Source organism: Pseudonaja textilis, chromosome Z, assembly GCF_049901715.1.
Source record: "Pseudonaja textilis isolate UNSWEBS1 chromosome Z, rPseTex1.2, whole genome shotgun sequence".
Taxonomy (NCBI): Eukaryota; Metazoa; Chordata; class Lepidosauria; order Squamata; family Elapidae; genus Pseudonaja; species Pseudonaja textilis.
Window position 1 is genome coordinate 115,408,046 of NC_142008.1, and position 20,162 is coordinate 115,428,207.

Below are 20,162 nucleotides of genomic sequence, written 5' to 3' on the forward strand. Positions count from 1 at the left end.
TCCGGTTGCCTTGATAGTCTTTCAGTATGAGTCTCTGGCTGCTGAGGTCTTGGCGTCGGATGTTGGGGATTAGCTGCTTGAGTGTTCTCCGGGATACCATGGATAGTGATGACCCAGAGTCAACTTCCATGTTGCATGGTTTGTTTTCAATTGTGACCTCTACTCGGATCTTTTTAGCATCAAGTGATGATGCATGGCCGATGGCGATGGTTTGATGAGCCTCCTTTCGTCTGGGGGCGTCATTAAACCTTCGGGGTCTGCTGTACCGGTTCCACTGGTTGCTAGGGCGGTCCCTCTGCGTGGTGGCATTGCCATCGTTTCTCGTTGGACTGCTCCCTCTCCGTCTGGGGCTGGAATTTCTCTTGTTTCTGCATACCTTCGCGATGTGTCCCCATTTTTCGCAAAAACGGCATATGGCATCTAAGAATCTGCATTCGGATCGGGGATGGTTTCCCCCGCATCCGGCGCATTGGTAGTTGGATTTGCGACCCCGCTGTTCTCATTGCTCACGTTCTGACCGGAGCCTGTGGACTTCTTCTTCCTCGCTGTCTGAGGATGACTCGACGTCTTCGTGATGGGTGGTTGATGTGTACTTGTCTGAAGGTTTCCCAGCATCATTGGTGGGTTGGCGGTTTGTCCCGCTGGTTTGATGCATTCGTGCTGCTGATTTACGCATGGCTTTGGCTGCTGTGGCATCTGCTATGGCATCTGCAAGAGAGATGTCTCCCTTGGCCATGATCTTGCTCTGGATGGTTGGGTCTCTGAGGCCAAGGACGATGCGATCTCTCATGGCTTCTTCGAGGTTGGCGAAGCCACACAAACCACCCAGGTTCCTCAGGTCTGCCACAAAATCCCCAACGCTCTCACCTTCACGTTGGTCCCTCTGGTAGAACTCGTGCCTGAGAATGAGAGTTGGCACGGCTGGGGCGTAATGGTTGCGCAGGATGGGAGCAAGGGTGTCCCAATCCATGGTTTTAACTTCAGCTGGCTTGGCTAAGGCTTTAGCCATCTTGAAAACGGCTGGTCCACAATGGGTTAGAAAAACGGCTCATTTGAAATCTGTCCATGTATGAGTCCCAATCTTCGCTAGCTGGATCGAATGGTGTGGGTGGTATAGCACTGCTGGCCATGTCGCCGTCGTTGCGCTCTGTCAGCCACGTGCTCCTTCGGCTAGCTCAATTTAATAGCTTCTGTTGCCCCCAACAAGGATGGGTCCTTGTTGCCAGTGTCTGGGAGGATGGTTCAAGAACGGAGGCAAGACTCAGATAGTAACTAAAGCTCTTTATTTGTGACTTCAGATCTGAGCAACTAACCCCAGCTGCAGCAGCCCCTTATATAGGGCTGGCTGCGGCTAGGCAGCCAATGAAGGCGATTTGAATTTGCCGCTCTTGGCAGGGCCAATCGCGGCAGCCCGTTTACTAGCCAATCGCATCAGCCTATGGCGACCAATCATGATCGGCTTTCAGCAGGCCAATCAGATTTGCAGGCTACGAGCCTGCTAGTCCGGAACAGAGAAAAAACAACTTGCTATTCAAGATGTCATTTTCTAGAGGGTTCCAAGAATGGCCTGTATTGTGATGACTCCTTCTCTGTGGAACCTCATCCCTGTAGAAATACAACTGGCTAACACTGCAATACTCTTTTAAAAGGTCATGAAGATATGGTTTTCTCAACATGCATAGGGATTCAAGGGAGTTGTGGAGTTCATCAAGTGGTTTATTTAAATATTAGGAAAATGTAAAATATAAAGTTGTGTATATGGAATCTTATTTTTATAAGTAACTCAGCAATGTTGTGAAGTGGACAGACACATAATTTTTTCTAGTAAACAAATGACTAAGTAAAGTAAAGTAATAGTAATTTTAAGAGTCTATTCTCAAGCAATTTGGTTTTAGAGCTTTCCTGGCCTGCAGCCTTTAATATAAGTTAGATTTTAAATTTCCAAATACTCAGACTTGAAATTGAAGTCATGGAAATATGTTATTTCTAAACATTGGGAAAAGCTGAACTAACCTGAATATTTAACTGCTTAACAACTTTCCTTCCTCTTCCAGATTTAGATGACTGTTTGTCTTGTCCTTAAGAACATTATCCTAATAAGGACCAAGTGCTTTGCATTAAAAAACACACAACCTTCTTATCTTACAAAGAACCCTTGGGAATCACCTTAACTAGTATTGCTTTCCTCTTTTCTTTCATCTCAGTTGTGCTGCTGGGGATCTTCATTAAATACCAGGATACTCCCATAGTCAAAGCCAACAACAGGAGTCTCAGTTATATTCTTCTCCTTGCTCTCCTGCTTTCCCTCCTTTGCACTTTGCTTTTCATTGGACAACCTGACCAAATAAAATGTCTCATGCGACAAACTACTTTTACCACCATCTTTTTCTGTAGCCCTTTCTTGTGTATTGGGTAAAACAACCATAGTGCTCCTTGCCTTCAGGGTCACTAAGCCAGGCTCCAAAACTAGGAAATGGGTTGGGAAAAGGCTGACCAACACCATTGTCCTGTCTTGCTCCCTGGTGCAAGCCACCATTTGTAGTGCGTGGCTGGTGATTTCTCTCCCATTTCCAGAATCAGACATGCAATCCATGGTTGAAGAAATTGTCCTGGAATGTAATGAAGGTTCATCCATCATGTTTTACATTGTCCTTGGCTTTATGGGCTTCTTGGCTGCTGTCAGTTTCACAGTGGCCTTCCTATCCAGGAAGTTACAAGAAAGCTTTAACGAAGCCAAATTTATCACCTTCAGTATGTTTGTCTTTTGTAGTGTCTGGATGTTGTTTATTCCTTTATTCCATCTTTTTCCCCAAATGTTACATTATTGTGCTGAGGCCTGATCTGAACCAAAATAAACAGTTGATAAAGAAACAAAACTGAACTATCTATCTATCTATCATCTATCTATCTATCATCTATCTATCTATCATCTATCTATCATCTCTGTCTATCTATTTATCATCTATCTATCATCTATCCAGTGGTGGAATTCAAATATTTACTACCAGTTTTTGTGGGCATGGCTTGATGGGCTTGGCATAGCTTAGTGGGTGTGGTTTGGTGGGTGTGGCAGGGGAAAGATACTGTAAAATCTCCATTCCCTTCCCACTTTTGGAGGAAGGTTATTGCAAAATTCCATTCCCTCCCCACTCCACTAGCCTGATTTCCAGCTCTGTTCTCCTGTCCAGGGCAAAAAAAGAAGGCCCAGCTAATCAGCTGGGACTCGGGAGGCAGAGAATAGATGAGGGTGGGGCCAGTCATAGATGGTATTTGCCAGTTCTCTGAACTACTCAAAATTTCCGTTACCGGTTCTCCAGAACTGGTCAGAACCTGCTAATACCACATCTGCATCTATCTATCCATCTATCCATCTATCTATCTATTTAAAATTTATCTATTATCTATCATTTATCTATCTGTCTATCTATCTATCGTCTATCATATATATTGAGAACAATCAACCAATGGAACAGCTTACCTTTGGAAGTTGTGGGAGCAGAATCACTTGAGACTTTCAAGAAGAGATTGGACTTCCATCTTTCAGAAATGGTGTAGGGTTTCCTGCTTGGGCAGGTAGTTGGACTAGATGACCTACAAGGTCCCTTCCAACTCTGATTATCTGTATCTGTATCTATCATCTATCTCTATCTATCATCTATCATCTATCTGTCTATCATCTATCTACAATCTCTCTAATCAAGCTTCTTTCTCAGAAAGCTCAAACTGCCCAAGCAGCTGCTGATACAGTTCTACAGAGGAATAATTGAGCCTGTCATCTGTACCTCTATAACTGTCTGGTTTGGTTCTGCATCCCAACAGGACAGACACAGACTTCAGAGAGTAATTAGGACTGCAGAAAAAACAATTACTACCAACCTGCCTTCCGTTGAGGACCTGTATATTGCACGAGTCAAAAACAGGGCTGTGAAAAAATTTACAGACACCTCATATCCCGAACATAAACTGTTTCAACTCCTTCCCTCAAAATGATGCCATAGAGCACTGCACACCAGAACAACTAGACACAAGGACAGTTTTTTCCTGAATGCCATCACTCTGCTAAACAAATAATTCTCTCAACAATGTCCAACTATTTACAAAGTCTGCATTACTATTACTATCACCTCCCACTTGTGACTATATGACTGTAACTTTGTTGCTTGTATCCTTATGATTTATATTGACTATTTCCTAGTATGATTTGATTGCTTATTGTACACTATGACTATCATTAAATATTGTACCTTATGAATCTTGACTAATGTATCTTTTATGTACACTGAAAGCATTTGCACCAAGACAAATTCCTTGTGTGTCCAATCACCCTTGACCAATAAAGTATTTTATTCTATCTATTCTATTGCTTCTTTGTGCAGCTCAGTTTCTGGCAAGCCGTGGTTTGATGCCAGTTCATGGACCAGGGGTTGGGGTCCATACAGTAGACAATATGATAATAGGTCCTGCCAATTCAGATTTAAAAAAAAAGAACACAAAACCCCAAACAACTTTGGTCCCCTAAGTATAAGAGATAAGGACAAGAAAAAAGACTGTTTCAATTCTGCACCTTTCTTCTTGTATCTTTTCTCCAACTTATTTTAACCCATCTTTTTCACTCCTTTCCCACACATATTGTTTCCTACATCCTACTTGCTCTTTTTTGTTGTATGCCAACTAACTTTAACCCTGCTTGCATTTCCAACACTTCTACCTACAATTCCTGTTCTGATCCCAAAATTAAAAACTTCCAGTTTCCAAACAATCAAGCCCTTCTAACATTTCTCCCCATTAGTGACATTCCTTAAATTAATATCCCTTTGACTGTAACCCATTTCTTCTCTTGTTGCTACATAGAAATGACAGATTGTTTTCTCCTAGATGAGATCAATTATCTTCTGCTGCAATATCAAAAGAACAAGAGATAGTGTGCCCCATAATTGACATTGTTTAATTCTACTCCTCTGGTCTCCAGAGAGTTTCAAAGAACAGAGCAAATCAGACACTCAACCAAGAGTGATGTTATTAATATTTCTTGTTCCTAAACACATTCAAATATGGAGCAAGGCTGTGTGATTCTGATTGTTTTTCCTATACATTTTTGCATTTAAATGATCCCTGAAAAGAAATGTTAGATTGTCCTATATTGAGGAGCCATATCAATTATCATTTCAGCAACACACATTTGTGATTTGCTATGTTACTCTTCAGGCTATGGGTGATAAAACTGCTTTCTCAGGTTATATGCCATGATACCAAATGCACTATCAGCAACCCTACTATTAAATACAGGTCTTACCATTCAGGTGATCTCATCATTGGTGGCATTATTTCTCTGATTTATATGATGTCTAACCTAATCACTTTCAAAACAATCCCATCTGAGGAACTTCTTGATGATCCCTTGTATGTAGTTCCTATTTTAAACTATATCAGCTTCCAAATCTGGTTGGCTATTTTGGAGATTGAATAAATTATTGAAATATAAATTTTATTTCCTTTCAGTTAATCTTCCTACACTCTGTTTTTTTATATTATTCCTAATGATTGGGTTAACAGTAAAATAGTGCTTTTTTCTCACTTTGCTTCATCTTCATATTTTTTTTTACCACTGCACTTGGTCTTGCTTAATATATCTGAGTTTTCTCCAATGTTCTGCTTTCTAGTTTTCCAATGCTTCTGTCCCAAACACCAGTTCCACTATAGTATTGTGTATGTAACTGCTCAGATCACATTCTGCATGAAAAATAATTTTCTCTGAGGTAAAAGCAAAGTTTATTTTGAGACTAAATAGGCTAAATAGAAGCTTTTATACTATGTCTATTATGTGGATATGGTTCTACTCTGTTGTTCCATGTCAATTTTTTTGATCAATTAAGTCTGGCAAAAATTCATCAGTGAAGAATTGGAATAGAGGTAACAGTTGCCTGACCAATTTGCTTTCTTCTGAGAGCAGAGTCTAGTTTGTTTTATGGCAACATTAATCAAAGCACCCTTTTATTCCATACACATTTCCAGTCTACATCACATTCTCACAGATATACGAAATAAGGTCCTGATAGAGGATTTTGGATGGAGGAGAGGGAAGATATAGCACTAGAGCACTAGAGAATAATCTAGAATAATTTTTAAGGGCAGATCAGGAAAAAAAACATGGAATAGTTTCAGAGATGGGAGACAAGCAGGGTTATATTACACAATTGTAAGGATCTCTTGAATCAATATTTTATAAGAAATACTAGGTAACTCAAAGAGAAGTTAATCATTTCTTGAATGAACTTATCTTGAGAAAGGAGTTCAATCACACTGGTATAGAGAGGGAGGAGAATGGGAACTAATCATGTAAAGGAAGGTGAAAGGCAGAATTGTTTTAAATGTGAATAAATAGAAAGCATTAGCATGGAAGCACAGCATTTTGGCCTTTAACAAATATGTAGAAAGAATGTTGCATCTTTCATTGAATTTCCTAAGCAGTTTAGCAGTCAAACCTATCTGTGTAATTTTTTTTTCTCTAAGTCAACTTCTTTGACATCACAGAGAGGATTTCTTAAGAAATGTTGCTTTCTAGGTTTTAAGATATCACCATTTCTAATGTTCCCCAGTATACAACATTTCATCTTTCAAAATGAGATAGTAACATCCCAATGCTATAAAAAAACATTTTAAAAGAGATAATTTAGACTACTGAAAGATATGGATACCAAAGAGGATATCTGCAAATAGCTGGTTCTATACTGATTTTTATGGAATAGAGAGGACAAGTATTTTCTACAGACACTCTGGCCTTGGGAGCTCAGAGTCTATTTCTGAAAGGTTAACGAAGATTATAAAATTGAAATGCAATATTTTGTGTGTGTGTAGAAATGCCATTGTGGTGACCTAGGCACTACCCTCCCTTAAAGTTTGTTTTTACAGACATACCAGCATATCTTGTCCTTGATCTTTGCTGTAAAGGAAATCAATGAAAATTCTCACATCTTATCAAACATCACTTTGGGCTTTGGTATATCTAATAGCTATTTCATAGCTATTATTTCATGGCGACATGGACCTACCTTGCTTCTATGGAGCTTCTTTTTTCACATGACAGATTTGTTCCTAACTATAAATGCAGCACCAACCAAAACTCAATTTGTGTTATTGCTGGACCCAATTCTCATATCTCTCAGGTTATGGCAGACATCCTGAATATTTATAAGATTCCACATGTAAGACTGGCTGAACAAAGCAAACAAACACCTATTGGTATGTGTTGTAGTTGAGCAATGAGAGGCTAGACCAGGGCTTGGATGCAACAAGACTTTATTGGAACAATAAAGGACTGAACGTGTTAGCCCTGCCTGGAGCAGGCTTCCAGCGATCAGCGGCTGGCCGGACCCTGCAGCTGGCTTTTATAGCTGGCTGTCGAGGGAGGCCAGCCAATGAGGGGCAACAAACGCCCCCGCAGCATGAACGGACCTGGGTGGGGACTTTGGCAAGTTCCAGGGACATAACACCCCTTCCCCCCAGATGCGAACACGCATAGTCACTTAAATAAGCGGGCGGTCTGTGCTGGCGCCCCGAGCGTCGTAACTCCAGTGAGTTACCAAGTGTCTCAGAGTCCAAGGAACCTGGTAGGGTTGGTGATGGGGTGCAGCCTCGCTCTGGGGTTTGCACTGGCACCGGTGTTGTGCTTCTGGTTGGCGATGTTGTGGTCCCGTCTACTGGTGCCGGTGGTGGACCCATCGGGCAGTCCCGGTCTACTGCCAACTCTCCTGGTCCTGGTGTAGGTGGCGCGGTGGCCTCGGCATGGTCTCCGATGGGAGCTTGGTGTGGCACCTGGGGGTCGACCTGAGCCCACGATCCGACACTGGCGAAGGTACCCTGTCGCTTCCTTAGCTGATCCAGGTGTCTTCTCCAGATGCGGCCGTCTTCCAGCTGGACTCGGTACGACCGGGGGCCGGTGATGGCTACTATCACTCCTGGAATCCACAGCGGGTCTCCGGCATAGTTCCTCGCAAATACATGTTCTTGCAAGACAAAATCTCTGACCCCCGTCATTGAAGCGAGAGGGGTGTCAGGACAATAGTGAGGGTGGAGCCTATCCAACACAGTTCTTAGGCGCCTACCCATTAGAAGTTCTGCAGGGGATTTGTTGGTGACTGTGCAAGGGGTCGAGTGTTGGCTCAGCAAGAAGCGGGAGAGCCTGTGATGCCAATCTTCTTTGCTGAATCTGGCTAATGCTTCTTTTGTGGATCTAACGGCTTGTTCTGCCAATCCGTTGCTGGCAGGATGGAAGGGAGCCGTGAAGATATGTCGGATGCCAAGATTTGTGGCAAAACGGCTAAATTCTGTTGAGGCAAACTGGGGGCCGTTATCTGAAACAATGGTGTCTGGTAACCCGTGTGTTACGAACAAGCGAGTTAGAGCCTTGGTAACTGCTAGCGTGGTGGTTGCAGATAGTTGGGCCACATTGATCCATTTTGAGTATGAATCTATGACCACCAAGAAGGTCTTGCCGTGTATTGGACCCGCTAAGTCAATGTGTAGCCTTGACCAAGGTGCGTTGGCGCTCTCCCACTTTGTGGGGTGGTGACTGGAGGATGGTCTGGATTCCTGGCAGGGCTGGCATGAGCTTACCCACTTGACGATGTCGTCGTCCAGGCCAGGCCACCAGACGTAGCTTCGTGCCAACGCCTTCATCCGGACGATGCCCGGGTGACCTCGTGCAGTGCCTCTAAGACTGGAGTGCGAAGTGAGGCCGGAATAACCACCGGTGCCCCACAGCAGGCAGCCCTGTATGCTAGACAGCTCCTGTTGACGGGTCTTAAAAGGTGTGAATTCGGCTGAAAGGTTTGAGCCCGCCACCCCCTCACCCAGTCCAGTACCTGGGCGATGGTTTTGTCCGTCTTGGATTTGGTGGCGATGTCGAGAGTGGTGACAGGGAGGTCGAGCTCGGTGACATCGAAGATGGCGTGGACCGGGGCCGGGTCTTCTGCTGGAGCTGGCAGGGGGCAGCGGCTGAGGGCGTCTGCGTGACTTAACATTTTTCCTGGGTGGTGGATGAGCTTGTACGAATAAGCCGCCAGGAACAAGGTCCACCTCGTCATTCTGGGGGACAACACTTGGGAGTCTGCTTGTCCCCGGAAAGAAGACCCAGGAGAGGCTTGTGGTCCGTGATTAGTTCAAAGTTGTAGCCAAACAGGAATTCATGAAATTTCTTAACGGCGGCCACTGCGGCTAAAAGCCTCTTTGTCGATCTGACTATAGTTACGCTCTGTTGCTGAGAGCGTTCTGGAAAAGAAGGCAATCGGTGCCTCAGAGCCATTGGGTAGTCTATGGCTTAATACGGCGCCAATCCCAAAAGGGGAAGCATCTGCGGCTAGTACCAGTGGAAGGTGTGGGTCAAATTGAATAAGGACCGCGTCAGATGTGAGCAGTGTTTTGACTGCTGTGCGGCGTCTTCCTTGTGTCCCCAGTGCCAAGGTGCTTTTTATCTAAGAGCCTGTGTAAAGGCTCTGCTACTGATGCTTTGTGAGGTAGAAATGATGCATAAAAGTTCAATAATCCCAAAAAGGCTTGTAGCTCGGCTTTAGTGGTTGGCGTGGGTGCCTCGTGAATTGCCTTGACCTTGGACTCTAGGGGGTGGATGCCTGAGGCGTCAATCTTATAGCCCAGAAAGTCCACCTGTCTAGTGGCAATGGCACATTTTTCCTTTTTTAATTTGAGGCCATGCTGTCTGAACCTGTCTAACACTGCTCTGACTCTCTGGAAGAGTTGGGGTCTGTCCCTGGCAGAGACCAATATGTCGTCGAAGTATGGTACTACGCCAGGGAGGCCCTGTAGTATACGCTCCATGAGGGATTGGAAAATGCCCGGGGCAACACTTACGCTAAACTGGAGACGCTTGCATCGGAAGGCACCCCTGTGGGTCACAATGGTCTGCAGTTCGGCCATTTGGTTGTCAACGGGGAACTGCTGATACGCTTGTGACATGTCCAATTTGGCAAAAATGTTGCCAGGTTCAAAGGTATGCAGTAAATGTTGAATGACCGGGACAGGGTACGCGCTAACTTGTAGAAAGCGGTTGATTGTTGTTTTGTAATCAGAACAAATTCTCAGACTGCCATCCTTTTTGAGGGGTGTGACAATTGGCGTCTCCCATTTGGCGAAGTCTGTTGGCTCGATGACCCCTTGCTTTAATAATTTATCGAGCTCTGCGTCCAGTTTAGGCCGAATGGCGAATGGGACTCTACGCGGTTTCAGCCGGACTGGAACCGCTTGGGGGTCAACTGCAAATGAGATTGGGGTCCCCTTATAGCACCCCAACTCATTGCTGAATACGTCTGAGTAGTCAGTGAATAAGGAGTCAGTGTCGGAAGCTGAGACAGCATGGACTCCTGTTAACCCTAGGCCGAGGTAGGGGAACCAATCAAGCCCCAGAAGACTGGGGAGGTTGCCGTTAACTACCACTAGAGGCAGGTGGCCTTTAAAAGCTTTAAAATTAACAAGGAACTTGCCTTTGCCGAGCACTGGAATGTCTTTTCCCTGGTAATCCCTCAAGGAGATCTGGCACTTCTGGAGCTGGTTTCTGGATAGTCTGGGCTGGATTTGCTTGAGGGTGCTCCAAGAGATGATTGAGAGCGCTGACCCCGTGTCAACCTCCATACGACAAGGTTTACCTTCTAATAGAACGGAAAGTGATATTTTACTAATAGAGTGACAGGTGTGGTTAGCATGGTAGCAAGTGTGACAATTGAGTACTTGCCTTTGAGACCCAGAATGGGAAAAGGAAGGAACCTTTTGAGCTGAGTTGTGCGCGGCCTGGCAGACTCTAGTGATGTGGCCTTTTTTGTGGCACTGGTTACAGATGGCACCCTTGAATTTGCACGTGGCTCTCGAGTGAGGTCCTCCACAGGATAGGCATAGGATGATGTGTTTGGGTGCGCTGTTAGTTTCTAGCCTGGCTCCTGCCTGTGGTTGTTTGGCATGGGTGAGGCGGTGGATGTCTGTTTGCTCGTTAGGGTCGTCTTCGTTGACTACCTCTTCTGAATGAACGGTGGCGTAGCTTTGTTTGGGAACGGGGCCTTGAATTTCAGTGGCGGACTGGGTTGCCAGCTCTGGTGCCAAGGCTTCCTTGATGGCCTGGGATAGGTTGAGGTCCTTCTTGGCGAGTAGTCGCCTCTGGAGGTGAAGGTCTTTGACCCCGCAGACGAGCTGGTCGAGGAGCATGTCATCAAGATAGTTCCCGAACCCGCAGTGGAGGGCTGCAGTCCTCAAGGCGGCCATATACTGATTGACGGTTTCCTTTTCTGCTTGCTTCCTCATCCGGAAGGTGAAACGCCTCGCGATTTGTGAGGGCCTGGGGGAGTAATGGTTGGTGAGAATTTCTAGCAACTCTGGCCAGGGGACATTTTTTAACTCACGTGGAGCGACGAGTGCTGTGGCCATATCAAAAACGATGGCTCCGCAATAGCTGAGGAAGAATGACTTTTTTCTGTGCTCCCCAGCATCAGCCAGACCGATAGCGTCGATGTAGTGGTTAAAACGATTCTTGTATGACTCCCATTTTTCTTCTTCCGGTTTGAACGGTGGGAAGGCTGGGTTGGAGTTCATGATGAGGACTCCTGCGTGATATGCTGTTGAGAAATCTCTCTGGGACACAAATGGCACTTGTGCTCTTGTTAGTCTAGTGACTTCAGCTCAGGAGAGTCTTCATAGACCTCTCTGCTCTCTCTCTGGGCTACAATTGGGCTTAGCTGCAACGACTGTTGGCAGCGTTTTGAAATTCGCGCTCCTGGAGAGCGTAGGCGGTGCTGGCTTGCCGCCTCTGATAGCGCTTTGAAAATCGCGCCTGCGTGAGTGTCAGTAGCTCGGAATAACAGCACCGCACTGTATTCCGGCTAGAAATCCAAACAACAGCCGTTTGAATTTCGCGCTCTTTTTGTGCTGAGCGGCTGCGGCTCGCAGTGCTTCACTTTCCTCTGTAACTTGCTAACAAGCGGCTACAGACGCTATTACTTTCGCTCTTGCTGACCGAGCTCTCCGGCGGCGCGGCTGCGGCTCAGCGGTTATTTTAGTGATTTCAGCTGTTGCGAATTGCCTCTGGTAGCCATCCCATCCTCGTCGCCAGTGTTGTAGTTGAGCAATGAGAGGCTAGACCAGGGCTTGGATGCAACAAGACTTTATTGGAACAATAAAGGACTGAACGTGTTAGCCCTGCCTGGAGCAGGCTTCCAGCGATCAGCGGCTGGCTGGACCCTGCAGCTGGCTTTTATAGCCGGCTGTCGAGGGAGGCCAGCCAATGAGGGGCAGCAAACGCCCCCGCAGCATGAACAGACCTGGGTGGGGACTTTGGCAAGTTCCAGGGACATAACAGTATGTGAGTTCCTCTTTCATAACATTCTCTTTTTGTAATTAATTGCAAACAACAAATACATAAAGTCTGGCTAGACATTACTTCCATATTTTCCAGTTCTGATTTACTGAAAACTGCTGAATTGGAGGAATTTTTGCTGAATTTTTTCTCCAATTTGAAATTAAATGGAAAGGAGATGAATCTTCTTTCTCTTAAGATTTTTTTTATTTTGAAATATTTTTTGCTACTTTCCATTGAAGTTCCATAGCAATTAAAGTAATAACAAGGACATAATAAGAAAAGGAGGGAAGGAAGGAAGGTTCATCCTTGTTAGTTCTCTGAGAAGTTCAGACAAAAAGCATTAGCAAGGTTATATTAAACAAAATCTTGGATAATTAAAAGAATTTCTTCTTCCCTCCCATTTAGTTTCTGGAAAACTAGTGAGGGTCCCATCTGGAATGCTTCTAATACTTCACCACCTATAGTCTTAGCAACATTTTATCACACCATTGTCTAAACTGTGGCATTTTCTTGTGTCTTCCCAAATACCATCACAAGTCCTTAATTTAGAATTATTCTACAATCTGCCTCTAGAGAAAAACTGTCCGAGCTAAAAAAAAAAAAAAAAGTATGTATCTTCAAAGTTATTAAAGAGTGAAACAGTCTGCCTCTTGGACTTTGAAACACTCCACAATTGGAGATTTTCAGGGAAAGGTTGGAAAACTATCTGTCAGAGTGGGTATGACATTTCCTATCTTGGGCTATGGTCCATAATTTTATAAGGAAATAAATCTAACCAGGTTACTATAACCAAATTTATAGTAACCAGGTTACTATAACCACTAACCAAGTCACTATAATAATGTCTTTTTAATCTTTTTGTTGTTGTTATTGTTCTTCAGCTTGAACTTTTAGCAAAAGTTATCTTATAAACATGTTTGTGTTCTTTAGGAATCTTAAAAAATGTGTTAGCAAGATCTTATGATTTTTTTTTCAAATCATAAGAGAATAATGAAACAGTGCAATAAGATCTTGTTACATTCTTAAATAATGGAAATTCAATATCACAAAACCTCAATAAGCAGTTACATAGATCATCAAATTCTACCATCTAGAATATTTTGCCATAGATTTATATTTATATTTCTTCTGAATAAATATATACATAGATATATTTATACTGATCAGAACCAGCTAAGCTGTGGGAAACTTCCCAAAAAAACTAGTTACTAATTGGTTCAATTAATATTTTTTCTTTACCCAAATTAGATGGAAACTAGTTTTTCAAAGGTCCCAATTACACCATTGATGGTAGAAAAAAAGTTAAACATTACATCAATCTGGAAAATCAATGGTCTCCCTAGATTAGACTTTTCACCATAGAAAGTTTTTTTACTCTTTCCCCAAACCTAATGCATTCCACCTGCACTGAAGGTGATCAAATTCTATCATATCATTTTTAGAAACAATAGATTTCCAAAAATGGTGACTGTTTAGTGCCATTAACTTCACAGAAATTAAAGTACAATCCTCAAGGATTTAGGCATAAGCCTTGAAAAATCAAACCAACAATATGGATCAGTCACATTTAACCATTTGTCAATTATCAAATATATACACATACATCTTATATTTTGATTTTTTTTTCCTAAGCTCACATATGGCTCTGCTCCAGTGATGGATAACATGATTCATATAGCTTTCTTCTATCAAATGTATCCAAATGAACAGCTTCACATTATGGGAATTCTCCACTTGCTGCTTCATTTTAACTGGACTTGGATAGGGATAATATTCCAAGAAAATAAGATTGGTGAACGATTTCTTTTTTTTTTAAACAAATTTTATTGATTTTCCAAAACAATACACAGACAAACAAAACATAAAATATAATGACATAAGAATTTTTTTTTCTAAAAAAACCAATACAACACCTTAAAGACAGAATTATTCCAAGTTATCACATTTCCAAACAAACACAATTTGATATATATATTTACTTTATCTGTTCATCTTCATATCTTATCCCGAACTTCTCTTTATTACTTCCTTTCCTTCTGTTTATTCAAATTATATCTCTTTAATTTTAGATTGCATACATTTTTTATATCCATCTGTCTTATACATTTTCATTTTTCTCTTCCAATACAAAAACAAACAAGACATAAATCATAAAAACCTAAAACATCTTTTCTGAAAGTTGCTTGATCCCGGGTTAAAGCTCATCGTACAGACGCCCCTTCAAAAATCATGTTCCTTTTATATATCATTCCATATCTTATTACCGTTTTCCATTTTCTATATAGCTTCTTCCTTTTTTTTAACTCTCTTAGTTTTATTCTACTTATCTCAGTTCAAGTTATAATACTTATCATTCTTTGTCTGTTCTCAACTATCCATTCATTTTTTCTCTTTAAACAAAACCTCTCCTGTACACTAATTGGAGTATGACGCCTTTAACTCTTTCCCCTAACCTAATAATACTTAATATCACACATAACTTGTATTGGGATTCTGTTTAGCACATCCTAAAGTCACACAATATATTATATAAAGAGAAAAAGAAAAAAGAAAGAACGACAATAACAAAGAGACAAATTTATAAATATATAATATAGCTAGTACCCCTGTCAAAACCATTTTAATCATACCTATTAATACTTATTTATATCTTAAACATTTTGTTCTATAAATGCCTATAATAACACAATCTTATGTACCTTACAGAATCCCTTTTTCAATTAAATTTACCCATTGTCTCTAAATAAATTTTGTTTCTTTAAATCTTGCTTCCCATCATTGAGACTTCTCACCCCTTCCTTTCTCCCTTGCTTATTCTTTTCCTTACCCTTTTTACCCCTTTGTCTCTCCACCTCCCTTTTGTTCTTCTGCTTTCCCCCTTCCTGTTGTTTTCTTTTTTTTATATATAAATTTTTTTTATTGTTTTTTAACACACAAACAAACAGACAAAACATAAAAGCATCAGCTCTCCCGTATTTATATACAAACAGTGAGTCGGTTGGTTCATCAGTTTTGTGCATTCATTTCGTAGTCACAATTACAATTACCTTATATAATAACTCTTATTGTCAATACAAACTTATATATCATCATATCATTATTAAAGAAAAAGAGATTTGACTATACTTTTATTCAATCATGCCTTATGAGATAACTATAATTTAAGTAATTTATTCTATAACAAATCATATAGTCCTACCAGTTCTATCCTAAATAAAAGAAAAAAAAGAAAAAACATTTTATAAATATAATATCAAATACCAAAAAAGAAAAAAGAAAAGTGAAATCAATATCATTCCTTATTGTCTAACATTCTAAATATTCTATTTTTGTATTTCATCATTCAGCCATTGATAGAAAAGATCCCAAATTATATAAAATTGTTTATCTTCTTGCTCTCTAATTTCAAAAGTCAATCTACTCATCTCAGCACATTCCAATATTTTCTTTATAACTTCTTCCTGCAATGGAATTTTCTCATTTTTCCAATTTTTTGCAAATACAATCCTAGCCGCAGTTAATACATTTACAATCAAATATTTCAAATCTTTACTATAAACATCTGGTAAGATTCCCAATAAGAAAAGCTCCGGTTTCAAATCTATATGCTTCTTTGTCATTTTTCCAACCACATGCGGATTTTAGTCCAATATTTTCTAGCATCCTCACAAGTCCACCACATATGGTAGTATGAACCAGGTTTCTGATGACATTTCCAACATTTTTCGGATTTGTTCTTGAACATTCTTGCTATCCTTGTCGGGGGAAAATGCCACCTGTAAAACATCTTATACAAGTTTTCTTTATAGGCTGTAGACATTGTCATTTTATAGTTTTGCAACCATAATTTCTGCCATTTCTCTAAGTCAATCCCATATCCAAAATTCCTCCCCCAGGCAATCATAGTTTCTTTAACTTGTTCTTCCTCTAGCTTAATTTCCAATAAGTAACCATATAATTTTTTAATCACCTTTTCATCAGTACCCATCAAAATCTTATCTAAATCAGTCTGTTTATCATAAAATCCCTCTGTTTTGGAATCCTCATCATACCTTGAATGTATTTGCAAATATGAAAACCAATTCATCTGTATACCTTGTTCCTCTAATTTTTGTATCGATTTAAGTTCACCCTTTTCATCTAGTAATTCCCCATAGCTAACTGTTTGTTCCTTTTTATAAGTTATAGGGTAAGAAAACGCTTCTATCGTCGATAACCAAACTGGAATTTTCAAATAACATTGTTTTTTTGTCTTCTCCCAGTTTAACCACAAAGACTCCCGTATATAATGTCTTCGAAAATAACCCTGTGTTTTGGTTCCCTTATACCATAACTTTTTGATGATTTTTTGATGTTAGGTATTTTGATGTGATATGATAGAACCTAGAAATTTGAAGGTCTCTACTGTTGATACTGTGCTGTCTAAGTGGTGGTAGTATGGGAAGGTTTCTTCTAAAGTTTACCACCATTTCTATGATTTTGAGTGTGTTCAGTTCCAGATTGTTCTGGTTACACCATGAGGCAAATTGTACTACCTCCTGTCTGTATGCTGATTTGTTGTTGTCTTGAATGAGATGTCATGTGATGCCAGCATGATGATGTGAGTAACACTCCTGTGCTAGATAATTGGATTGCTAGAGCTTAGCAGAGAAATTGGGAGCATCATATGAAAAAAGATCCTTATCAGAACAGAATAGCAGAGTTTGAAGTGGCCTCTTCTAGTCCAATCCCTTGCTCGGAATCAGAAGACTCTACACCATACCAGACAAGTGGCTGTCCAGTCATTTCTTAAAAACCTGCAAACCAATATCTATTTGGTTTGTAGCCATACTGAAGAATAAAACAACTTTTGAAATAGTCTTCTCCCTCCCTATCTCCTAGATAAAGAGAAAGGAAAGCCATGTGCAAATCAAATTTGGAAAGGCATTCAGTTTAGGGGTTTAAAGGCCAGTTGATACATCCTACAACATATTGAATCTCCAAAGACCTATGCAAGGGTCCTCTTTGTAGACATCAGCATTCAATACCATCATTCCAGATATTCTTCTAAGTAAACTAAATCAGCTAGCTGTACCTGACCACACTTGTAAATGGATTATAAGCTTCCTAACAAACAGGAAACAGCAGATAAAGCTAGGCAAAATCACATGAGATACCTGTACAATTAGCACAGAAGTCCCCCGGGGCTGTGTGCTCTCTCCATTTCTCTTCTCTCTAAATACCAATGACTGCATCTCAAAAGATCCCTCTGTTAAAGTACTGAAGTTTGCAGATTTTTTTATTTATTTATTTTACTTGATTTGTCAATTGTTTACAAGATATTAAGTATAAGTGTATACGTAGTTATGAATACATGAAATGGGTACATATAAGAAAAATAAAAGAAAAATAAAAGAAACAATAGGACAGGGACGGTAGGCATATTGGTGCGCTTATGCATGCCCCCTAGAGACCTCTTAGGAAAGGGGTGACGTCAATAGTAGACAGTCTAAGGTTAAAGTTTTTGGTGTTTGCGGAAGAAACTACAGAGTCTGGTAGAGTATTCCAAACATTGACCACTTTGTTGCTGAAGTCGTATTTCCTGCAATCAAGTTTGGTGCGGTTAACCTTGAGTTTGTATCTATTGTGTGCTCTTGTGTTGTTATGATTGGAGCTAAAGTATTCATTGACAGATAGGACATTGCAATGTATGATTTTATATATGATACTTAGATCGGACCGAAGATGGCATAGTTGTCTGTGGTGTTGAATAGTTTTACATCATCAGCTAAGAGAATGCAGTTGCTCTTGATATGATCACAGAAGTCATTTATGTAGAGTATGAAAAGAGTTGGTCCTAGTACACTGCCTTGGGAGACACCACTGTTGACAGTACAGAATTTGATAGGATGCTCCTAACTTTGACCATTTGTTGTCTATTTGACTGGAATGCTTCTATCCAGTTTTGCAGGTGTCCAGAGATACCATAAGATTTTAGTTTTAGGGACTTCCAGCTTGAAGGGCTTCAGCGGCAGAAAGGAATCCGTGATTGTGCACAGTTTCTGCCTGGGCTCACCACTGGAGCTCCCCAAGCCAGCTGGCTTCAGGGCTAAACCACCCCGTAGAGGTGGTGAAGAGGGGGGAGGCCACTAGCAGGGTCGAGGAGAGCCACATCTCTCCTCCTCAGCTGGCCAAACTTCCTTTCCTGAAGGCGGTAGGAGCAGTGGTCAGAAATGGCCACCTCAAAGAAACTCAACCAGAAAAGAAAGTGCAGGAGGAAGATAAGAAGTGAAAGTTTTGGCTGACCACGTTATAAAGCAACAACTAAAATACCCTGGAATTTAAATTTTATAAAAGATAACATTGCTCCCAAAAGGAGAGTCGGAAGCAGCAAATGAAAGTGAAAAGGGAAAGTTTTTTTTTCTTCTCTCTCCTTCCTTACATTGACAACTAAGAGATCTGAATAAGAAATCAGAAAAACCGGCTTTGGCATCAATAGGCAATCAAGCTGAAAATATAATTAAATGCCAAAGGGATAATAAAGATTTCTGGACACTAATTTTTTTTTCCTATAAGCAGGAAGGGAGAGGAAAAGAATAAGGGCAGGATCTGGAGGAAGAAGACTGCCTGGACTTCAAAAGAATCTAAAGTAAAATCTCAATAAGACTTCTAAAAGATACATTTTAACTGGAACTTTGCAACTAAATAATAACCCCAGGAAGAGAAAGTGAAAAAAGAAGAAAGTGTAAAAAAGAAACAGCTTGTGTGTATTTGGATTGCTTGGTGACTTTTGGATTTTTGGTTATTATATTTGAATGACTAAAAACAATTGGGTGGTTGTTTAAAAATTACTACAATGGTATCACTCCTGAATGAATTGAAAATGGAACTTAAAAAATATGAAGAAGATGCACAAGAAGGGAAGGGCTCTTTTGGCTTCATTTTTCAATTCTTAGAAATGGAGATCTGTAACTATGAGAAACAATAAGAAAAGACTGCGCAACAAGAAGATTGGGACAAAGAAGAAGCCATCTTAAATGAACAAGTAACTCTATGTGGGGAAGAAAGGGGAAAGGGGGGGAAAGAGAATGGAGAATTTAAGACTTAAAAAAACAGCCAAAAAAGGGAAAAATAATTTGAAAAGTGGATGTAATGTTGGAAAGCAACAGAAAAGGGGAATACAGAAGAGGGAAATGGAGGTGGAGAAACAGGGGAGTAAAAAGGGGAAAGAGAAGAAGAGAGGGAAGAAGGAAAGGAAGAGAAGTTACAAAGGTTTGGAGCAAGATGTAAAGAAACAGGACCTATTTAGAGATAATGGGTGAAAATCTAATTGAAAAAGGGATTCTGTGAAGGTACATAAGATTGTATTGTTATATTTGTAATAGAAATAATGTTAGAAAATTGGAAACAACATATGATTAAAAAGAGGGATAAAATAGTGTAATTTAGTGAAATGCTTGTGAATAAAATAAATGAAATAAAATAAATGTGAAAATTGAATTAGGAAGGAACGGGAACATTTTAGTTAGTCAATGTTTTATAAAACATAAGTGAAGAGGGGGGGATTAACTATGGAAACTTTATAATTGTTCCCATAGAAGTATGATATTTATTTGAAAAGTAATGTGCAAAATGTTAAGATTTAAATGAATATTAATATTAAGGATAGAATTGAATTGGAATATAATGATTTGAATTGAGATGAAATAAATAAAATAAAATTAAGAAAGTTAAAAGAGGGGAGAAGCGATATAGAAAATGTAGAATAGTAATAAGATATGGAATGGAATATAAAAAGGAGCATGAACTTGAATTTGTGTCTGTACGAAGA

General features: G+C 40.6%; 1 pseudogene; it reads left to right on the plus strand.

Moving 5' to 3' along the window:
- The first annotated feature begins 2,591 nt into the window (after positions 1-2,591).
- The window catches only part of LOC113449925 (vomeronasal type-2 receptor 26-like), a 35,274-nt pseudogene continuing 17,703 nt past the window's right edge, over positions 2,592-20,162 (plus strand).